This window comes from Schistocerca gregaria, chromosome 4 (genome assembly GCF_023897955.1).
Source record: "Schistocerca gregaria isolate iqSchGreg1 chromosome 4, iqSchGreg1.2, whole genome shotgun sequence".
Taxonomy (NCBI): Eukaryota; Metazoa; Arthropoda; class Insecta; order Orthoptera; family Acrididae; genus Schistocerca; species Schistocerca gregaria.
In genome coordinates this window covers 260358916-260379582 of record NC_064923.1, presented here as the reverse complement: position 1 = coordinate 260379582, position 20667 = coordinate 260358916, and the positions used below count along the sequence as shown (strand labels likewise).

General features: G+C 44.4%; 1 protein-coding gene and 1 non-coding gene across 2 annotated transcripts in view; one reads left to right on the top strand and one right to left on the bottom strand.

Annotated features, from left to right (window-relative positions):
- LOC126365758 (probable G-protein coupled receptor 139) overlaps nt 1-20667 on the top strand; it is a 1098473-nt gene that overhangs the window by 114986 nt on the left and 962820 nt on the right. The gene's annotated exons all lie outside the window — the stretch shown is intronic.
- Trnat-ugu (transfer RNA threonine (anticodon UGU)) lies at nt 14587-14660 on the bottom strand. The gene has a single exon. It is a non-coding gene; the product is annotated as a tRNA-Thr (tRNA).

Sequence of the window (20667 nt, the reverse complement as noted above, 5' to 3'; positions counted from 1 at the left end):
TTTCATCTTCTACCTTTTCTCATCGTCGTACAAAAGAAACATGACACCACTACACTACGCACCCATCCACTAGTCGCCTACACTAAACGGATATACTTAATTCAGAACTCTCATAACTTACTTTTTGTGGGAAGAGCCGACTGTGCCTAGAGGAACACCACCTTTAACATTGAGGCTGGTCAACCTGTCCCTCGGTGTCTCCTAGCTAAAAGTGCCATACGTTTTTTTTTTTTTTTGTAATTACGTGAGGAGACAGAATCTTTAAACATCTTTAACATCCCTTCTAAACATCAGACCACAATTTACGTAAAAATATACTTCCGAGTGAGAGAAGCTGTTTGTAAATCAATTTACGGATGGTTAATGAGAGTGGTTAATGAGGAAGTGGTTCATGGTGTGGGTTCCTGTAGTCATGTCCTAGTTCATGAACCACGGGCAACGTATGAATGGCCAAGTAAGTGGTCCAGACAGTCGGGATACCAGTTACTTTGGAATAAGGCTGGGTATCTCGGACATATTCTGAGTCGTGGTCACCTTTGTGCTCATACGGCAAAGACTACCAAATCCACCGGTTAGTTCCTCAGCCGTTAGGGGTAAAACCCAATGGGACTCGGGGCAAGTAAGGCTAGCAACCTGCTTCCCTGGTACTTTAAATATGATGCTGGCAATAATCAGAGCAAAATGTCCCGGACCTTTGGAGGTGACGGAGTTCCACCTCTAACTGACAAACCGGGGACTCCTAAGATACGACTTGGCAAATAAATGGTAATGAGATGGGGAGCTATTAATATCAATGTGGGCTACTCTGGGGAGAAGGTAGAGCTGGCAGAGGCTGCAAGTAAGATGGGGCTGGACGTTTTAGCTATTAGTGACATTTGGGTAAGGGGTGAGAAAGAAGAGGAAGTGGGAGAATACAAGGTCTACCTGTCAGGAGTCAAAGCAGGAATAGCACAACGGGGTGTAGGGCTTTACATCAGGAAAGAAACGGAACCCAGCGTAGTTGCAATAAGGTATGTAAACGAACGACTGATGTGGATAGATTTGACAGTGTCTAGCAAGAAAATTAGGATTGTGTCAGTATATTCGCATTGTGAAGGGACAGATCAAGATTAGATGGATAGTTATTATGAGGCTCTCAGTGATGTAGTTGTTAGAGTAAAGGACAAGGACAGTGTTCTGCTCATGGGTGATTTTAATGCCAGGATTGGAAATCGAACAGAAGAGTATGAAAAGATTATGGGTAAATTTGGAGAGCATATGGAGGTCAACAGGAACGAGAAGCAACTCTTGGATTTCTGTGCCAGTATGGGCTTAGTAATCACAAACTCCTTTTTTAAACATAAGAACATTCACTGGTATACTTGGGAAAGCAGGGGAACCAGATCAGTCATTGACTATATAATAACAGACCAGGAATTCAGGAAGGCTGTGAGGGACACACGTGTATTCAGGGGATTCTTTGATGACACTGATCATGATTTAATCTGCAGTGAAATTGGGATTGAGAGGCCGAAAGTGCAGGAGGTCTGGTCCATATGTAGGAGGATAAGAGTGGAGAAACTTCAGGATAAGGAAATCAGGTGCAAGTACATAACAGCGATCTCAGAAAGGTACCAGTTAGTTGAATGTAGTCAGTTACAGTCATTGGAAAAGGAATGGACAAGGCACAGGGACCCCGTACTAGAAGTGGCTAAAGGATGTCTTGGAACAGTAGTGTGTAAAAGTAGGATGAAGCAAACAGCTTGGTGGAATGACACAGTCAAGACAGCCTGTAAAAGAAACAGGAGGCATATTAAAAATGGCTACATACTAGAACTCAGGTAGACAGAGAAAGTTATGTTGAAGAAAGAAACAAAGCCAAACAGGTAAATGCAGCATCCAAGAAGAAATCTTGGGAAGACTTTGGAAACAGGTTGGAGACATTGGGTCAAGTTGCTGGAAAACCATTCTGGAGTGTAATTAGCAGTCTTCGAAAGGGAGTTAAGAAGGAAACGACAAGTATTTTGGACAGGTCAGGAAAACTGCTGGCGAATCCTGTGGATGCCTTGGGCAGATGGAAGGAATATTTTGAAGAGTTGCTCAATGTAGGTGAAAATACGATCAGTAATGTTTCAGGTTTCGAGGTAAAATGGGGTAGGAATGATGATGGAAATAGGATCACATTTGAAGAAGAGGAGAAAATGGTCAATAGATTGCAGTACAATAGAGCAGCTGGGCTGGATGAAATTAAGTCGGAACTCATCAAATACAGTGGAATGTCAGGTCTTAAATGGCTACACAGGATAACTGAAATGGCCTGGGAGTCGGGACAGGTTCCATCAGACTGGACAAAAGCAGGAATCACACCAATCTTTAAACATGGAAACAGAAAAGATTGTAACAACTACAGAGGTATCTCTTTAATCAGCGTTGTGGGTAAAATCTTCTCAGGTATTTTTTAAAGGAAAGTGCGAGTATTGGTTGAGGACCAATTGGATGAAAATCAGGGTGGGTTTAGGCCTCTTAGAGGTTGTGAGGATCAGATCTTTAGCTTACGGCAGATAATGAAGAAGTGTTATGAGTGGAACAGGGAATCGTATCTATGCTTTATAGATCTAGAAAAGGCATTTGACAGGGTTCCTAGGTGGAAGTTATCGTCTGTTCTACGAGATTATGGAATAGGAGGCAAACTTTTCCAAGCAATTAAAGATCTTTACATGGATAGTCAGGCAGCAGTTAGAGTTGACGGTAAATTGAGTTCATGGTTCAGAGTAGTTTCAGGGGTAAGACAAGGCTGCAACCTGTCTCCACTGTTGTTCATATTATTTATGGATCATATGTTGAAAACAATAGACTGGCTGGGTGAGATTAAGATATGTGAACACAAAATAAGCAGTCTTGCATATGCGGATGACTTAGTTGTGATGGCAGATTCGATTGAAAGTTTGCAAAGCAATATTTCAGAGCTAGATCAGAAATGCAAGGACTGTGGTATGAAGATTAGCATCTCCAAAACGAAAGTAATGTCAATGGGAAAGAAATATAAACGGATTGAATGCCAAATAGGAGGAACAAAGTTAGAACAGGCGGACGGTTTCAAGTACTTAGGATGCATATTCTCACAAGATGGCAACATAGTGAAAGAACTGGAAGCGGGGTGTAGCAAAGCTAATGCAGTGAGCTCTCAGCTACGATCTACTCTCTTCTGCAAGAAGGAAGTCAGTACCAAGACTAAGTTAACTGTGCACCGTTCAATCTTTCGACTAACTTTGTTGTATGGGAGCGAAAGCTGGGTGGATTCAGGTTACCTTATCAACAAGGTTGAGGCTACGGATATGAAAGTAGCTAGGATGATTGCAGGTACTAGTAGATGAGAGCAATGACAGGAGGGTGTCCACAATGAGGAAATCAAAGAAAAACTGGGAATGAACTCTATAGATGTAGCAGTCAGGGCGAACAGGCTTAGATGGTGGGGTCATGTGACACGCATGGGAGAAGTAAGGTTACCCAAGAGACTCATGGGTTCAGCAGTAGAGGGTAGGAGGAATCGGAGCAGACCAAGGAGAAGGTACCTGGATTCGGTTAAGAATGATTTTGAAGTAATAAGTTTAACATCAGAAGAGGCACCAATGTTAGTACTGAATAGGGGATCATGGAGGAATTTTATAAGGGGGCTATGCTCCAGACTGAATGCTGAAAGGCACAATTAGTCTTAAATGATGATGATGATGATGATGATGATAATGATGATTACGTGAGGAAACTTAAATGTACAGAGCAATAATGCAATGTGCCAGGCACCCACCCTCTTTTTGGTTTATGCTAAGCTTTTCACCGCGATGCACAACAAAGTAAATTCGAAGTAGGGTGACTTACTATGTTCCATGCTGTCGACAAGATATCTCAGATCGATTCCATATTCCTAGATTTCCAGAAGGCTTTTGATACCGTTCCTCACAAGAAACTGTTAATCAAATTGTGTGCATATGGAGTATCGTCTCAGTTATGTGACTGGATTCGTGATTTCCTCTCACAGAGGTCGCAGTTCGTAGTGATAGACGGTAAATCATTGAGTAGAACAGAAGTGATATCTGGCGTTCCGCAAGGTAGTGTCATAGGCCATCTGCTGTTCCTGATTTACATAAATGATCTAGGTGATAATCTGAGCAGCCCCCTTAGACTGTTTGCAGATGACGCTGTAATTTAGCGTCTAGTAAAATCATCAGACGATCAATTCCAATTACAAAACGATCTAGGGAGAATTTCTGAATGGTGCGAAAAGTGGCAATTGGCACTAAACAAAGAAAAGTGCGAGGTCATCCACATGGGTAGTAAAAGAAATTCGATAAATTTTGGGTATACGATAAATCGCACAAATCTTATGGCTGTCAGTTCGCCTAATTACAATTACGAGCAACTTAAATTGGAAAGACAACATAGAGAATACTGTGGGGAAGGCGAAACAGACTGCACTTTGTTAGCAGAACACTTAGAAGACGCCACAAACCAACTAAAGAGACAGCCTACATTACAGTTGTCCGTGCTCTGCTGGAATATTGCTGCGTGGTGTGGGATCCTTACCAGATAGGATTGACGGAGGACATCGAAAAAGTGCAAAGAAGAGCAGCTCGTTTCGTTTTATCGCGCAATAGGGGTGAGAGTGTCACTGATATGATACGCGAGTTGGGGTGGCTGTCACTGAAAGAAAGGCGGTCTTCTTTGCCGCGAGACCTATTTACGAAGTTTCAATCACCAACTTTCTCTTCCAAATGCGAAAATATTTTGTTGACACCCACCTACGTAGGGAGAAATAATCATCATAATAAACTAAGAGAAATCAAAGCTTGAACGGAAAGATTTAGGTGTTCCTTTTACCCCCGCGCCATTCGAGAGTTGAATGGCAGAGAAGTAGTATGAAAATGTTCGATGAACCCTCTGCCAGGTACTTAAGTGTGAATTGCACAGTAACCATGTAGATGTAGCTGTAGATGGGCAGTAGTGAAGATTGTTGTACATGGAGGATAGTGTACCTGGGAACACGTGATGTTTCCTATTAGATGTTTCAATCTAGTGAATGATTTTAGAATCACGTAAAGGAATGCGCATTAGAAAAAACCATATGTAGTATTTGGCATTCACTACTGTTTTTGTTGTTGTCAGACACGAAGTTGTGGTTCATGTAGTGCTTGTAAATATTACGAATTCTACAGCTTTCATTTCTGTATAGTATATTAAAGCTATTTTGAGGATATTGTATATTCTTCAGCTAAAGAATGTTAAAGTGAGTAAAATTCTGTACATTTTTTAAACTTGTTACATAACGTGTGGACAGTTAAGCCATCTTCGTCAATCATATCCATTCTGTTACCTTGAAATGGAAGAACGTCTTCTACCATGTAACACGTGGTGTTTGCAAATGAACTGAGTTTCTTTAATGTCATAGCAATTTTCTTGCCTTAAAAATGGAAATTCTTTTTAACTGTCAATCACTTCTATTTATAATTATTCTTAAATTGTAGCTGGTTTTTGATAATTCTTAATCTAATTTCACTACTAATTATTGGAATGTATAGAGGAATAACGAAACTTACTGATTATTATACACAGTATTCACAAGATTTCCTCAACTGCAGCACGTTAAATTTGAATAATTTTTGTTTCCTAAGTACATGACAATGTACCTTTGACAGTTTTTCACATTTCTAAAAACCTTACTTTTTCGGTAATGTTTGTCATTTCAGAAAAAGACTGCAGCACACATAAAGTGAATGGTGTTATTTCAAAATGGAGTGAGAAAGTATAGCAAACTTATATTACAGTACTGGCAACACTCCAATACTAATTGACACAATGTGTGTTCATCATGCACTCGCTCCTTTGTTGCTTAGTTTCAGTATAGCTAATGTGACTAAGCTAATGAAAGAAACTTGATGCCTCAGAGTTACTTTTAGTATTAGTTACTTTTGAAACGTTTTTTCGAAACACATTGATAATAATCCCCTAAAGAAATCAATCACATCTGGAAAATAACCATTGCTTACTTTACTCACGTCAGGGTATTGCAAGACTAGCAAAATATTAGCAAAAAGTTAATTTGACTCTCCACGAATTTACTCTAATAACAATGTCTAGATGGCGAACCTATCCCAGATTTAACTGTTACTAGTTAATATGATTTAATCTGTATTCTATTAATCTCAGCACATGTAACTTAAAGTTCGCTGTAAACTAATTATTCTCTGTATGGAGAGACTAAAGCACGTACAGTTAAAAAGTAGCATTGAGCTCCTTGTCTCCTTTTTCTGATTCCACCAACCAAATAACCAGATGTGTCTGGAACACGTATCCACACATTATGCGAGCGAATTCACTGTCGTCCAAAATAAACAGTGCTTCCCCTTACGTGCACCCTTACTCGAAGATCTTAATATTTTCTCATAGCACAGAAATATCGCTTTAAAAGGTTTTAATGAGTGCCAGTGTGGAAGATACGGTGCTCTTAACAACGGCAAGTGCTATGACGAACCTTTAAGGGACGGACATGTGTTGATTCATGGCTCTACCAGCTCTACAGCTCTACCCATCTGCACGGTAGAAGTGTCTTTAATTGCTGAGATGTGCCGGGAAGGACGGTTCGATAGCATCAGGGATGTGTAACACAAAAGCAGGTTCTGATGTGCTTGTAGAGATGGCCGGATAATAAACTCGTTCTCTCTTGGAGGGGTGAGTCCCCCCATATGAGAGGATTGAAACGGCTGGAAGATTTCTCGTAATCTGAAGGCTTCTGGTGAGGATTCTATCCCACTCCCTTCATTCATCGCCAAACTCCAAACTGTACGCCTAGTGTACCCTACCCCTCCCCCCCTCCCCCCACACCCCACCCCACTCGGGCTTGAATCGATAATAAACATTTGTTATCCCCTCCGTTGTGCCTCCCATTTAGTGAAAAATCCAGACAGGGTTGCTGCTTAGTCACTTTGCACTCTGAAAACACCGCTTTGGAGATATCAACTAGATAAAAGTGTCCCTTCGAAAGTACACCATATTTGCCAAAAGCTGCACAATATTGTGTTTCCCTGAGGTAAAGTAGCAAGTTGGCTTTGGAAGTGTATACAGCACAACAGACCATTTGCAAGCCGCGGAATACAATTATAGAAGCGGTTCAAATGGCTCTGAGCACTATGGGACTTAACTTCTGAGGTCATCAGTCCCCTAGAACTTAGAACTACTTAAACCTAACTAACCTAAGGACAGCACACACATCCATGCCCGAGGCAGGATTCGAACCTGCGACCGTAGCGGTCGCGCGGTATAGAAGCGGAGTAATTCTTCCGTTGGAGCCCAAAAAATGTTTCTCTTCATACTCAGTATCTCCCTCTCATTACGACTGCTTATATATGTCTCTCTCACACTGTCTCTTTTTTCTCTCATTGATTTGAAATATGTGAGCGTACGAACTGTGGCAGGAGATTAGAGCGGCAGTTTCCCGCCACAGAGCACGTGGCTGGCGGCTGCTTCGGTGCCGTGGCGAGCCGCTAGCGTGTACACGGCATTGGAAAAACCCGAGTCTACTCTCGGTAGGGGCGCGTATGGCTGTGTTTGGCGCTTGGAGAAATTTATATGCCAGAGAAAAATGGATAAAATCAGAGCTAAGTGTGATGCGGAGATGCGAGTTGGCACTGATGGACAGAAAAATATGTAAGGCTAAATTATCCAGACGCGCCACAAGAATATGCAATAGTTTAAAAGCTATTGTTGTCTTAGAAATTGTAAATTTATGAAAGTTCAAAAGCTAATATCTCGGAAATGCTTTGGCCGATTCCTAGGAACGGTGTCTACTGATTCGACTAGTAGAGAGGCATCGAGCAATCATAGCCGATTTAGTGTAGTATGTACCATTTCTTAATGAGAAGTCCGAATATGGGTGTCGACTGAGAGAAACTGTGTTTTTGGTAATAAATAAATTTAAAGAGACGAAACTAGCGGCAGCATTCTAAACTTGAAGGAGGTAGATGAATAATTTAGTATGTATTTTTATTTGTTTCTTTATGTTTGGAATCAAAATCCGGGAAAAACAAAATCACGCCACAAGAACATTGTTTGTGAAAAACAGTCGCAGATACAGAAAACAGTCTTTAAATTGTTATTGTCCGGAAAATTTCCATATCTTTCAATGTATCATATGTGTTTCTGTGTTTAGTTCCTGCCTCGGGCATGGATGTGTGTGATGTACTTAGGTTAGCTAGGTTTACGTAGTTCTAAGTCTAGGGGACTGATGCCCTCAGATGTTAAGTCCCATAGTGCTCAGAGCCATTTGAACCATTTGAGCTGGCATCCTATGACCGAAAAACAAAGCCAAACATTGAGACCAGCCACATCTCTGGGCCACTCAATAAAGCTGAGTGTAACAAATATATATTTTTAGTGCTATAGCACGTGGGGGCCCGAGCAAAACTATTCTAACTTCTACCGACAGGTGTTGTTGATATACCTTCTTGGGGACAGCTGAAAATGTGTGCCCTGACCGGGATTTGAACCCGGGATCTCCTGCTTACATTACAGACGCTCTGTCCATCTGTTTTTTTTTTTCGTTTTTTTTTTGTCACGTGGGGGAAGACTTGAATCAAGGACCTCTCGTTCCTTTTTTGTTTTTTTATTTTTTAAATTATTTTCCTCCTTTAAAAAGCCCCTTAGGACATTGGAACTAAAAAAAACCCTAAGTGCCGCCGCCACTTTTCATTCTATAACAAAAAATCTGATCCACTTCAGGCGTTGGCTCCTGAGTAAAGCCACCCCAGAGAGCTCCGTATATATCAGGGGAAGTATGGGACATCAAGGTTAGGGCTATCCTTTGCCACTTCATTTTTTTTACATGTTTACATTTAGGGAACGTGTACAAATGAGAATTCTAGTAACTAAGTGGCATAAAAGAGTAATCCAAAAATAAAAACATAAATCACTGATGTAATTCCAAGTAAAAGGTTCTTCAATAATGTAACTGGTTCCACTTGGAGCCTCGCCATTGTTATCTGATGTCTCCAATTGCGCCTTTGAAGGGCGTCTGCAACGGAGGCATTCAGCGTCGCTAGTGCCTCAAGGAAAACAGCATCCTTGCAGCAGCTTGTCTTTTCCTTCGCTCATGACTCACAAGGCAGAACGTTCAGCCGTTTGTGTGATGCGGCACAGAACATTAACCGCAGCTCGGCACTCCCCAGCTGAGTGGGGGGTTAACGAAAACGCTGCGTAAATAATTTGCGAAGAGCGTACGGTATTTCGGTGTGCGTTCGAGGGCATTGTGAGCATTTTGTAGGAACCACCAGTAATCAAGCTGCTCTTTCTCTCCGTCGCTAAAGATGTAGGCGACGGTAAGTCCTTTGAACCATGTAAGCGCATGATATTTTGCAGCCGGAAAGTAAGTTTCATCGGGAGAGAGTAGGGTCTGAGGGTCAATCATATCAAGTGTGACCCGGAGGTAACAAGGCAATATCTTCTGTGTTAGTCGTCAAACTCCAGAAGATGATGCGCAAGTAAAACGATGTTCATCGGTATCCAAAAGGTGACAATCTGGGCAATAAGGGGAGTCTGCCAGTCCAATAGCGTGAAGTCGCTGTAGTGTGGCATATTTTTTGTTGGCGATCTGATACCACTTCGAACGCACCGTGGATGACAAAGTTGTGGTGTATCGTTTTCCACACTCTTGGCCAGTGAACCGTAGGGTACTTGTTTTCCAGCACGTTATGGGGAACAACACGCAGAAGGTTGGTATAAAAATCTTTTGCCTTTGGTGGACGCGTGGCGGAGAGGTTCGAGCTGAAATAGCTGTAATCAAGAATGAAGGTCGACACATGGGAGAGCTGTGGTGCGACGTGCGCAACCGACACCGGCGGGACGTTAGATACTGGCATCAGAACCTGTAGTAAACTACCCGTGGGAGAGGTATATTGACTTTTCCATCGTTTCCTCATGTTGCACATGTAAAGGGCCGCTGCTCTCGCCCTGTCGTTGACCAATCCTAGCCCTCCTTTGTGCACTGGGAAAGTGAGAGTGTCGTATCGTACTTTAAAGATATGACCTGCGGAAACGTAGTAACTGAAGGCCGCCTGAAGCCGGCGACCTATCTGCAGCGGTAGTGGGAGGACTTGTGCCACGTGGTTGAGTTTTGATGCCACGTAGAGGTTCAGGTATTCAACACGTTGTAGCTGATTCAAGTCCCGGAGCAGGTTCTGTCGCACCGTTGTGCGTATGATCTGTAATAACCGTCGGTAGTTTGCTGCAGCTGTTTCACGTACATCTTTCTTGGACGTGATTCCCAAATATCGCAGATCAGAAACTGGTGGGAGGGGAGCGAGGGCTTCCGGTCCGAGACCTCGCCCAATATCCAACGCCGCCGACGTGTTGATGTTCAGAAGACTGCCTGCGGCCTGTCCGTATCGCTCAATCCAGGTTAGTACGCTTTGAACTTCGTCATTGGAACGAACCAGCAGTAGCAGGTCGTCAGCGTATGTCCTACAGCGAAAGGTGACGTCCCGCAGCGTGATGCCAGATAGGCGGTGGTTAAGGCCCCCTAGGAGTGACTCGAGTGCGATGGCATATAGGTAGGTAGAAAGGGGACAACCCTGTCGTAGAGAGCTCTTAATGGGTACTGGTCCTACCGTCCTTCCATTGACCTGGACGTGTGAGCTGGCTGCGGTCCAAAGACGCCGTAGGGTGTCGATGAGGCCCGGAGCAAATCCCATACAGTCCATCACTCGTAGGAGGAAGTTGTGGTGCACTCTATCAAAGGCGCGGTTGAAATCTACGGAGACGATCGCCGCTCTCAGACGGCACGCAGAAGCGATCGCTATTAAGTCCCTGCAGTCACCGGTGGCCATGTGTATGTTGGCTTCTCCCCCCTGAGACGTCTGTTCCTGGAGCGAGGATCATCGGCAAAGTCGTCTTAATACGGCTCGCCATAATCTTGGTGAAAATCTTGTAATCGGCGTTCAGCATTGTAAGCGGCCGATAGTCGTTAATCGATAGCCCTCCACCTGGCTTGTGTACCGGTATGAGAAGATCTTCTACAAACGCTGGCGGCATAACACTGTCTGGAGACATAAGTTCGCGGAACATTATAACTCAGCGAGGCATCATGATGTCACGGAAAGTCCGGTAGAATTCGATGGGCAATCCAGGGGACTTATTGGCCGCAACTTTGTCCACGGCGTCTTCGACTTCTTCGAGTGAGATTTCCTCTGTTAGTGCATTTACAGTAGCGTTGTCGATAGTACGTGTTACCTGCTGTAACACTTCAGTAGTGGACTCGTCATCGACGATTCTTTCCTTGTAAAGATGACGAAAATGATCCTCCACCGCCTTTACTATGGTTGCTTGGGTCGTACATAAGCGACTGTTGTGTGTCCTGAGTTGTGTGATTAAATGTTGGCGTTTCGGCGCTTATCCGCTACAACGTGGTGCATAGTGGGTTCCTCTGCAAACGTTCGGTCGTGCCGTCGCGAGCGGACGACTGCACCTTCTAGTCGGCGCTTCGTCAATGACAGTATGTGAGCCTTGATTCTGCTTTGATCGTGTTGTCTCTCCGGGGAAGGGGGTAAGGCGTCGAGGTCCCTGAGTACCGCGTAGTAAAAATCGAGGGTATGTCGATGCCACAGTCACGTCCTTGCCATATTGCATAAGTGTCCTACGGATTGCTGGTTTGGCACAGAGGAGCCACCACTCCAGGGTCGAGGTGTATCGAGGGTGGCGGCGTTCACAGTCAGTCCACGTCGCTGCAACTTGCCGACGGCAATCCAGATCCTGGAGATGAGTTATGTTGAGCTTCCAAAAGCCATTGCTGCGCCAGACTTGTTGGGGGCGTAGGTGTATAGTGCAGATATAGGCACTGTGATCAGAATAGGCTTGAGGCCATAGTTCGGCGTCCACCACAACTTGTGTGAGATCTTGTGACACATATATGCGGTCGAGTCGGCTGGCCGAATGACTGGTAAGATGAGTGTGGCCAGAGTGGTTACCGTGGACTTTTTCCCACGTGTCGCACAAGTGAAGTTCTTGGATCATCGCACCCAGTTCCGGACAAGGCATGTAATGTGGGATTTGGTCCTTGGGGTGCAGTACGCAATTAAAATCGACGGCGAAGACGCTGTGGTCGTATCGTCCAAGGAAAAGGGGAGCGACATCTGTGGAGTAGAATCTGGCGCGGTCGTGACGTCTTGTGGTACCCGACGGCGCGTAAACCTTAATGAATCGGATGTTGAGTGCTGTAAATGCTATTCCTCGCACGGAGGGAAGAAACGTGACGTCGGTAACTTCAATACCTTCACGCACTAATATTGCCACTCCGGTATCTGCAGGGCTACCGGGCGTCACATGTGTGGTGTAACCGTAAAAGTGCGGGAGTGCAGTCGTTTTCACTTCTTGTAGGAAAGCAAAGTCAACCCCCATGGCTCGTATGGCTTCTTTCAAAAGTTGGATCTTGACGGGAGAACTGACCATGTTGATATTCATTGTCTCCAGGCGGTAAGCCTGGCAACGCGTTGTTTGGGCGAGGTTATCCATGTTGAAGCTGGAGAGAAGCGAACATCGGAAGTGATGTCAGCCCCCGCCGAACGCGGTCCTCCTTGTGCTGCTTATGCTGCATGATCCGGCGGCGCCTCAGTTGGCCGCGGGTCAGGATCTTGTGTCTCGACGTCCTCGGCCCACGAAGCGGGCGCGGATGTCTGTTCATGGTCCATAGTCTCGGAATGTTTGATAATAATGGACCGGGCGACTTCGCTGCCTGCACTGGTACCTTCCCGCTGCTCACTGTTTCTGTCAACGGGCTGATGGTCGAAAGCTGCATGTTTTTCTGTCTGTTCTGCAAGGTTTGAGTCAGTGGAAACAGCCTCAGCTTCGCGGCTGGCTTCTTGAGTGGTCAGTTGTTCTTCCCCGGCCGAATGCGAACCGCTGTGTTCCGACACGGTCCGACGACGCCGCTTTCGGATTTTCGGTGATCGCTGTTTCCGTACGTGGCCTTCATTGTCAGAAGACGGCACTGACTCATGCTCCGCCGGAACAAACGCTTCGGTCGGTACAATAAGGGAATCAATTGCCATCTTACTGGCGTCAATGTCTGTCGCGTTCGGTAGCTCCAGAGTCGTAGTGCTGTTTTCCACCACTGGCCAGGTCGGCGGACCATCCAGGTCTTTGTCCGTGGAAAGTGATTCTTGTACCGCTGAAGCGGTCGGCTGTGTCTGTTGTGCGGAGAACGTCGTGAGCGCCGCCGCGTAAGTCACGGGTAGAATAGTCTTCGCCGCTGGTGGCGCAACGTCCTTCGGTGGGAGCTGTGTGATCCGACGCTGGAGGCACTCGGAACGGAGGTGACCTTCCTTGCCGCATCCGGAACACGTCTTCGGCTGGCCGTCATAAATAACTATGGCCCCGCATCCTCCTATCTGTAGATAGGATGGCACGTGTCGTTGGAGATCTATGCTCACTTGGCGGACTCCATTGAGTACTGGATACGTCTTAAACTGGGTCCATTTTTCAGCCACGTGTTCGTGTACCGTGCCGTAGGGGCGGAGCGCCGCTACAACTTCTGCCGCCGGGAGTTCAAATGGAAGTTCGAAGATGCGTATAGCCCGCAGTCCCATTGCGGCATGGCCGACCTCGACGTTGCCAACATTGCCATCTGCGTGACAGAAGCGGAGTTCTTGTTTCACCTCTCGAAGCACCTCGTCGCATGTAGTTTCGTTTATGAGCTTTACATAGACAGTGCTACTGACGATCGAAAAGTGAATGCCGACAATGTCGGCAGCCGGGATCTTGGCTTCCTCTTTTAAAAAGCGCTCGACTTCGAGCGCCTTTGGTCGGATAAAGTCGTTCCGAAATGGGAATTTCAAGGTTGACCTTCTGTATTGGTTTGCCATGGTCTTGGAGCGCTACGGCGTCACGTTAGTGTCGGCCGAAGAAATTAAACAAGGCACGCGGGCCCTCTCTGTCAGCGGAGAGCACACACCGCACGTCTGCTTCGCTCGGCTGCGAGAGCCGCACTCTGTCCATCTGAGCCACCGAGGACACAGATGAATAGCGCGACTGCAGGGACTTATATCTTGCACGCTTCCCGTGAGACCGACATTCCCAACTGTCCACAATCTACATACGTGATGTTCCTAATAGATATTTGCTCATCCAACCATTACTCGTGCACATTAAGGTGACGATTCCCGTAAGAGTTCGGGTAACCTGTGCGTATTCGCACAGACGAAGGTCAATGGCTGGGTAACCTTTAATTTAACTATATATATGAAGATAGTAACTGTTCTCGAAAGAACAGATACCATTGATGACAGTGCATCTTCTCTAGAATAAATGATAATTAATTCAAACCCTCAGCTGCGGACAGGTGTTGTTGATATACCTGAAAATGAGTGCCCCGATCGGGACTCGAACCCGGGATCTCCTGCTTACAAGGCAGACGTTCTATCCATCTTTTTTTTTTTTTTTTTGTTCGTGGTTGACATCCGAAGACAACCGTTCAGGTACTTTGTTGGTCCGTTCACTCAGTTTTTTACTACAGAGGGTAGCTAACTCTGTGACAGAGTACGCTGAGCTACCGTGCCGCCTGAAAATGAGTGCCCCGACCGGGACTCGAACCCGGGATCTCCTGCTCACATGGCAGACGCTCTAGCCATCTGAGCCATCGAGGACACAGATGAATGCCATGCAAGCATGAGATCTCGGGTTCGAGTTCCGGTCGGGGAACACATTTTCAGATGTCCCCATGGAGGTACATCAACAACACCTGTCGGCAGCTGAGGGTTTCAATTAATTATCATTTATTCTAGAGAACAGTTACTATCTTCATATGTTCTAACTTCAGTGTGTAGTGCTCAGTACCGTCGTAATATGGGGGCTCGTCCGGGATTGTTTTAACTGAACAGGCTTGGTAGACAGTGCAGGATTGCGTTTGAAAGTGAAGAACATTGAGAGAAACGCGTTGCCGATCGCCGAGCATTACACTGAGTCCGACGTCGACCACCAAACCGGGAGCTCAAGCGTCGCTGGCCGCCAAACATCGTCGCGCCGACATCGCCGCCGCGCTCCGGAGCTGGGGGTCGTTTCCGCTGCCAACATGCAAACCGTTCCACGCCACACCGCACCGCACCTCACCGCACGGCAACCGACAGCATCAGGCACCAATCGTCACGTAGCAGCAGTCTCAACAAAGCTAAGTGTTGGCAGCAGGCGCATTAGTTTCTCAGTTTTCTATCTCACAGCCAGTTTAGCTACGGAGCCCGAATTTAGCGAAATGGCGATAAAGATGTCAGCTAGCGATGTTGAGTTTAAAGGGAGTGGCAGTGAGCCTCAGAGTCCACACGGAAAGGGAGAAGAAGCAGGAGCTGGGGAAATGGCTATACTTAGATCATTACTGAGCCAAATGGGGGAATTCAGAACTGGATTAAAAACTGGTATGTGGGCTTTCAAGAATGAATTAAAAACTGATATGGGGGATATGGAAAGTTCTCTGGGGCAAAAATAATGGAATTAAATGATGAATTGGGGGATTTGTCAGAAAAATTCGAGGAGGCAGAAGGAAATTTGAATGCTAAGATTGATGTGGTTGCTGTTGAACTAAAGGGTGGAATTGATTCAGGCAGGCAGTTGTGTGACACGAGTAATGATGAGACAAGGCAACCTCTGATTGAAGTGGATCAAAAGATTGTTGCTAGTTGTGATAAAACCAGAACTTTGTTATTAGGTCAACGGACAGGGACAGCTAGCGACCTAACAAAGGGAATTGAAAATGTCGCTGCTGGTGCTGCAAAGATTAATGTAGAAATTGACAAAGTTAACAGTAGATTAGGTAATGCAGAATTATATGGGGATAATGGAAGTATGGGGTGGCCTATGAAGCAAGTACCCAGTTGTAAGACTTTTTCAGGGGAAAGCAAGTACCATGCTGTAGATTTTCTGGCAGTATGTTAGAAAGCTTATGACCCAGCTTTAAAAAATCTGTAGAAGCAACCCTTCAGAGACTTGGTACTTATGCAGTCTATGGCAGCACATTGAAGAATAACTACCTCAATGCTAAATCATCACTTACACCACATAATTATAAAGTGCATGAAACAGTTCAAAAATCAGTTTAGTTGAATGGCTAAGCATTACACATGATAGCCTATGTGAAAGAGAAACTGTCAAATTTTGACGTGGTGCCGACAACTTCGTTTCGAAAACCGGCGACTGGACCGCCACCGACCGTAGCTGCTGAAAATGGCGACGAACAAGTTAGACAAGGCATCTTGTGTGCTACAATTTGGTCGTTGTTGCGTGGTAAGTTTCACAAGACCACACCAGTTCACAAACCATAATGAACTGTACAAGAAATTCGAGGAGGTTGCTTGTCTGAAGGTCTGCATTGATATGCTGAACCATCTTCTGAAGGCAAAATACTCTTCGGCAATGAAGGCACTTTTTATCTTTAGAAAAATGTCAACCAACACAAGATACACAGCTGGGGGACAGATTATACACACGTAACTGCCGAATACGTCTAGGACTTCGAGCAGGTTAATGTGTCCCGTGCTGTGTCCAGCACAGTCTATGGATCCATGTCAGGTTCGAGAATTTGTACCATGCAACAGACTTTTCATTTGGTGACCCTCTTTCCCTCTTTCTTACAGTCTTACAATTTTCGCTACTAATTGTGTGTGATATGCACAGCATACAAATCCTGCATTTGGGCGTCCTTGGTCCCCTCTTAGCATGGCGTCCCAAGCAGCCGCTGCTAATTGTAAAACGTCCTTTGTCTTTTCCTTCACTCAATGATATTACCTATCCCGACATATTGCAACTGTGTATCACATCGAAACTTGTAATGAGAGGAGGGATTTCATGTTTCAGCATGATGACGGTCTTCACATTCCCAATATTGTGTACAAGATTACGTAAATGAGACATCGAGGAAAACGATTTATTGACCAACAGCCAGCCCAATTCAGAAAATGTCGTTCTTGTGAAACACAACTAACTCTTCATTGTCTCGCAGTAGTGAGTGCTGTCGACAAGGGATCTCAAATTAATTCCATATTTCTAAATTTCCAGAAGGTTTTTCACACAGTTGCTCACATGCGACTTCTAATCAAATCGCTTGCCTATGGAGCACAGTTGTGAGACTGAATTCGTGATTTGCTGTCAGAAAGATCACAGTTTTTAGTAATAGAGGGAAAGTCATCGAGTAAAACAGAAGTAGTGTCTGCTGTTCCCAAGGGAAGTGTTATATATCCTCTGTTGTTCATAATCTACATAGACGATGTAGGAGAAAATCTGAACAGGCCTCTTAGATTGTTTACAGATGATGCTGTTATTTACCACCACTTACCATCTTATGAAGTCATCAATTGGTAACAACAGATTACAAGGAAATTTAGACAAGATATCTGTAAGGCGCAAAAAGTGGCAATTGACTCTAAATAATGAAAAGTGTGAAGTCATACACAGGAGTTCTAAAAGGAATCCATTAAATTAAGGTTGCAGAATAAAACACAGAATTCTAAAGGCTGTAAATTCAATTAAATACTAGCGGCTACAATTACGAGTAACTTGAACTGGAACGATCACATAAATAATGTTGTAGGGAAGGCAAACCAGAGACAGGGATTCCTTGCCAGAACACTTAGAAAACGGAACAAGTCTGCTAAAGAGATCCTTACACCACGCATGTCCTTCTAGAGTATTTCCGCGCGGTCTCATATGCACAAGAGATGCTATTGGGGGTGGACATTCAAAAAGTTTCAAGAATGCCATCTCGTTTCGTAGTATCGCGAAATAGGGGAGACAGTGCCACTGATATGATACGCGAATTTGCATGGCAGTCACAAAAACAATCCTTTGTGGCAGGATCTTCTCATAAAATTTCAATCACCAACTTTGTCCCAGAGTGTGAAAATATTTTGTTGGCGCCCATCTACATTGGGAGGAATGATGAACATAATAAAATAAAAGGAATAAGAGGTCGCACAGGAAGATTTCAGTGTTCATTTCTTCCACTTGCTGCCAGGGAGTGGAATGGTAGTTGATCATGATGGTTGGTTTGATGATCTGCGTGTTCATCAGCGCCCAGACAAAGCCACAGTTTTTACACATTACAATTTCTTTCACAGTGCAATATAGCTACTGTCACTAATAATAATGATGAAATGATGAGGACAACACAAACACCCAGTCTGCGGGCAGAGAAAATCCCCAACCCCGCCGGGAATCGAAGCCGGGACCACGTGATCCAGAGGTAACAACGCTAGCCACTAGACCAGGAGAATAACGGCTTGAAGATGGTTTTATGAAGCCTCTGCTAGGCACCTAATTGTGAACTGCAGAGTAATGTAGATGCAGATGTAGATGTAGAGATGACATGCTGTTGGATAGGCTGCATTGCGGCCGCTGCGTTGGCCAAGAGCTACTCGAATGGCCGCCACAGTCGTCGGACTTCCACGGCTGCAGCCTTTCTTGTAGGGTAACAGCAAAGACAGCGTTTATGTTCCACCTCTAGTACAGAACCCCGGAAACTTAAGGCACCGCATCACAGCAGATCTTCTTATCATCATCCTGATATGCTGGGTCGGATAGGGCAGAATTGGACTACCGGTTAGATACGTGCCGTGTGACGCAGAGTGGAGATATACGAGTACAACACTTGCAAACATTGTAAAAACAAAGCTTTGGGAGTGTGTCTTTGACGTACTGTATCATTTGTTACATTGTTCTTGGTCATGTTTAGAAATTACTCTATATTTGATCGAAATATTAACACGAATTCCTCACAGAAGAATGGGAAAACGGTAGAAGCCGACCTTGGGAGAAATCAAATGTAGGAACTCGAGAGGCGATACTTGACCCAACGACTTATCTTAGAAGATAGGTTAAGGAAATGCAGTCCGACGTATATAGCATTTGCAGACTTAGAGAAATCTGTTGACTCGAATACTCTGTTTGAAATTCTCAAGGCATCAGGGATAAAATACCGGGAGCGAAAGGCAGTTTACAAATTATACAGAAATCAGACGGCAGTTACAAGAGTCGAGGGGCACGAAACGGAAGCAGTGGTTGGGAAGGGAGTGACACAGGGCTGTAGCCCATTCCCGATGTTATTCAATCTGTAAATTGAGCAAGCAGTAAAGGAAACAAAGTAGAAATTTGGAGCGGGAGTTAAAGTTCACAGAGAAGCAATAATATTTTTTGAGGTTGGCGATGACATTGATATTCTCTCAGAGACAGCAGACGACTAGGATAAGGAGATAAATGAGAAGGAGGATGTAAGACGAACATCAACAAAAAAAAAAAAACAGGGGTAATGGAATGTAGTCGAATTAAATGAGGTGATTCTGAGGGAACTAGATTAGAAAACGAGATGCTTAAACTAGTGGATGAGCTTTCTGGTTTGGGCAACAAAATAACTTATGGTGGCCGAAGTAGAGGTGATATAAAACGTGGACTGACAACGGAAAGAAAAGCGCTTCTGAAGAAAAAAAGTTTCTTAGCCTCGAATGTAGGTTTAAGTGTTAGGAAGCCTTTTCTGAAATTATTTGTGTGGAGTGTGGCCTTGTATGGAAGTGAAACATGAACGATAAACAGTTTAGACAAGAAGAGAACAGAATTTTTTGAACTTTGGTGTTACAAAAGAATGCTAAAGATTAGATGGGTAGATCAAGTAACTGATGAGTAGGTACTGAACAGAACTGTGGAGAAAACAAATTTGTGGCACAATGTAATTAGAAGAAGGGATCGGATGATAGGACACATTCAGCACCATCGAGGAATCACAAATATAGTATTTGAGGGAAGTATGGGGGATAAAAATCGTAGAGGGATACAAGAGATGAATCCAGTAAGCACATTGAGAAGTTTGAAGGTTGCAGTAGTATGGAGCGCTGCAACGAAACAGTCTTCGCACTGAAGATCACAACGACAATAATGCTATTATCAGCAGCCTGGGAGGATATATTCATACTCTTCAATTGAGAAAACTAAGAATGACTGCAGCATAATAGATCATGTCAAAAGCAGTTTTCGTTTTGCTGTCGACATTGTCATGTTGCCTCTGGTGAGATAAAATTCAACTAATAGAGATCACCCGTAAGTATCTGTGAAAATCGGTTGTAATAACCCTAAAAATATATATAATCGAAAACAATTTGGTATAAATTAACTACGAGGTCATAGAATCAGTTGGTAAGTTTTAGCCTTTTGGGTTGTAGAAGGTAGCTGGAGAGTAAAAGAAATTCAAAGGAAAAGAGAATGTCTTGACGCAATCTGGTAAACTAAACAGGGTTTTCAAAACTTCGTATTCGACAGGAGTGCCACTACTGCATATCATCAGTGTTGCCTTACACCAGTCGAAAATTTAAGGTCGAGCAGCTAACAGTGGTGAGAGAAGTGTTGGGAATTACCTGGGCAGACGAATGGTCAGTGAACAGACTGGAATAAGAAGTTAATTATGACTCAAATCAAATGGAAGTGGGCTGAACACGCCACTAAACGGTCAGAAGGGAAACATGGATAGGAAAAGCTGAAGCCTCTAATGTATGACGAGGTCACCAGGACGCAGTGCATACAAGTACAACGTGGCGAAGACGTTTAGTGGCTTGAAGAGTGTGGATAGCTGTATGTTTAATACCATTTGCGAATTGTATGAAACTCTCTACGCTTTAAGTGTGC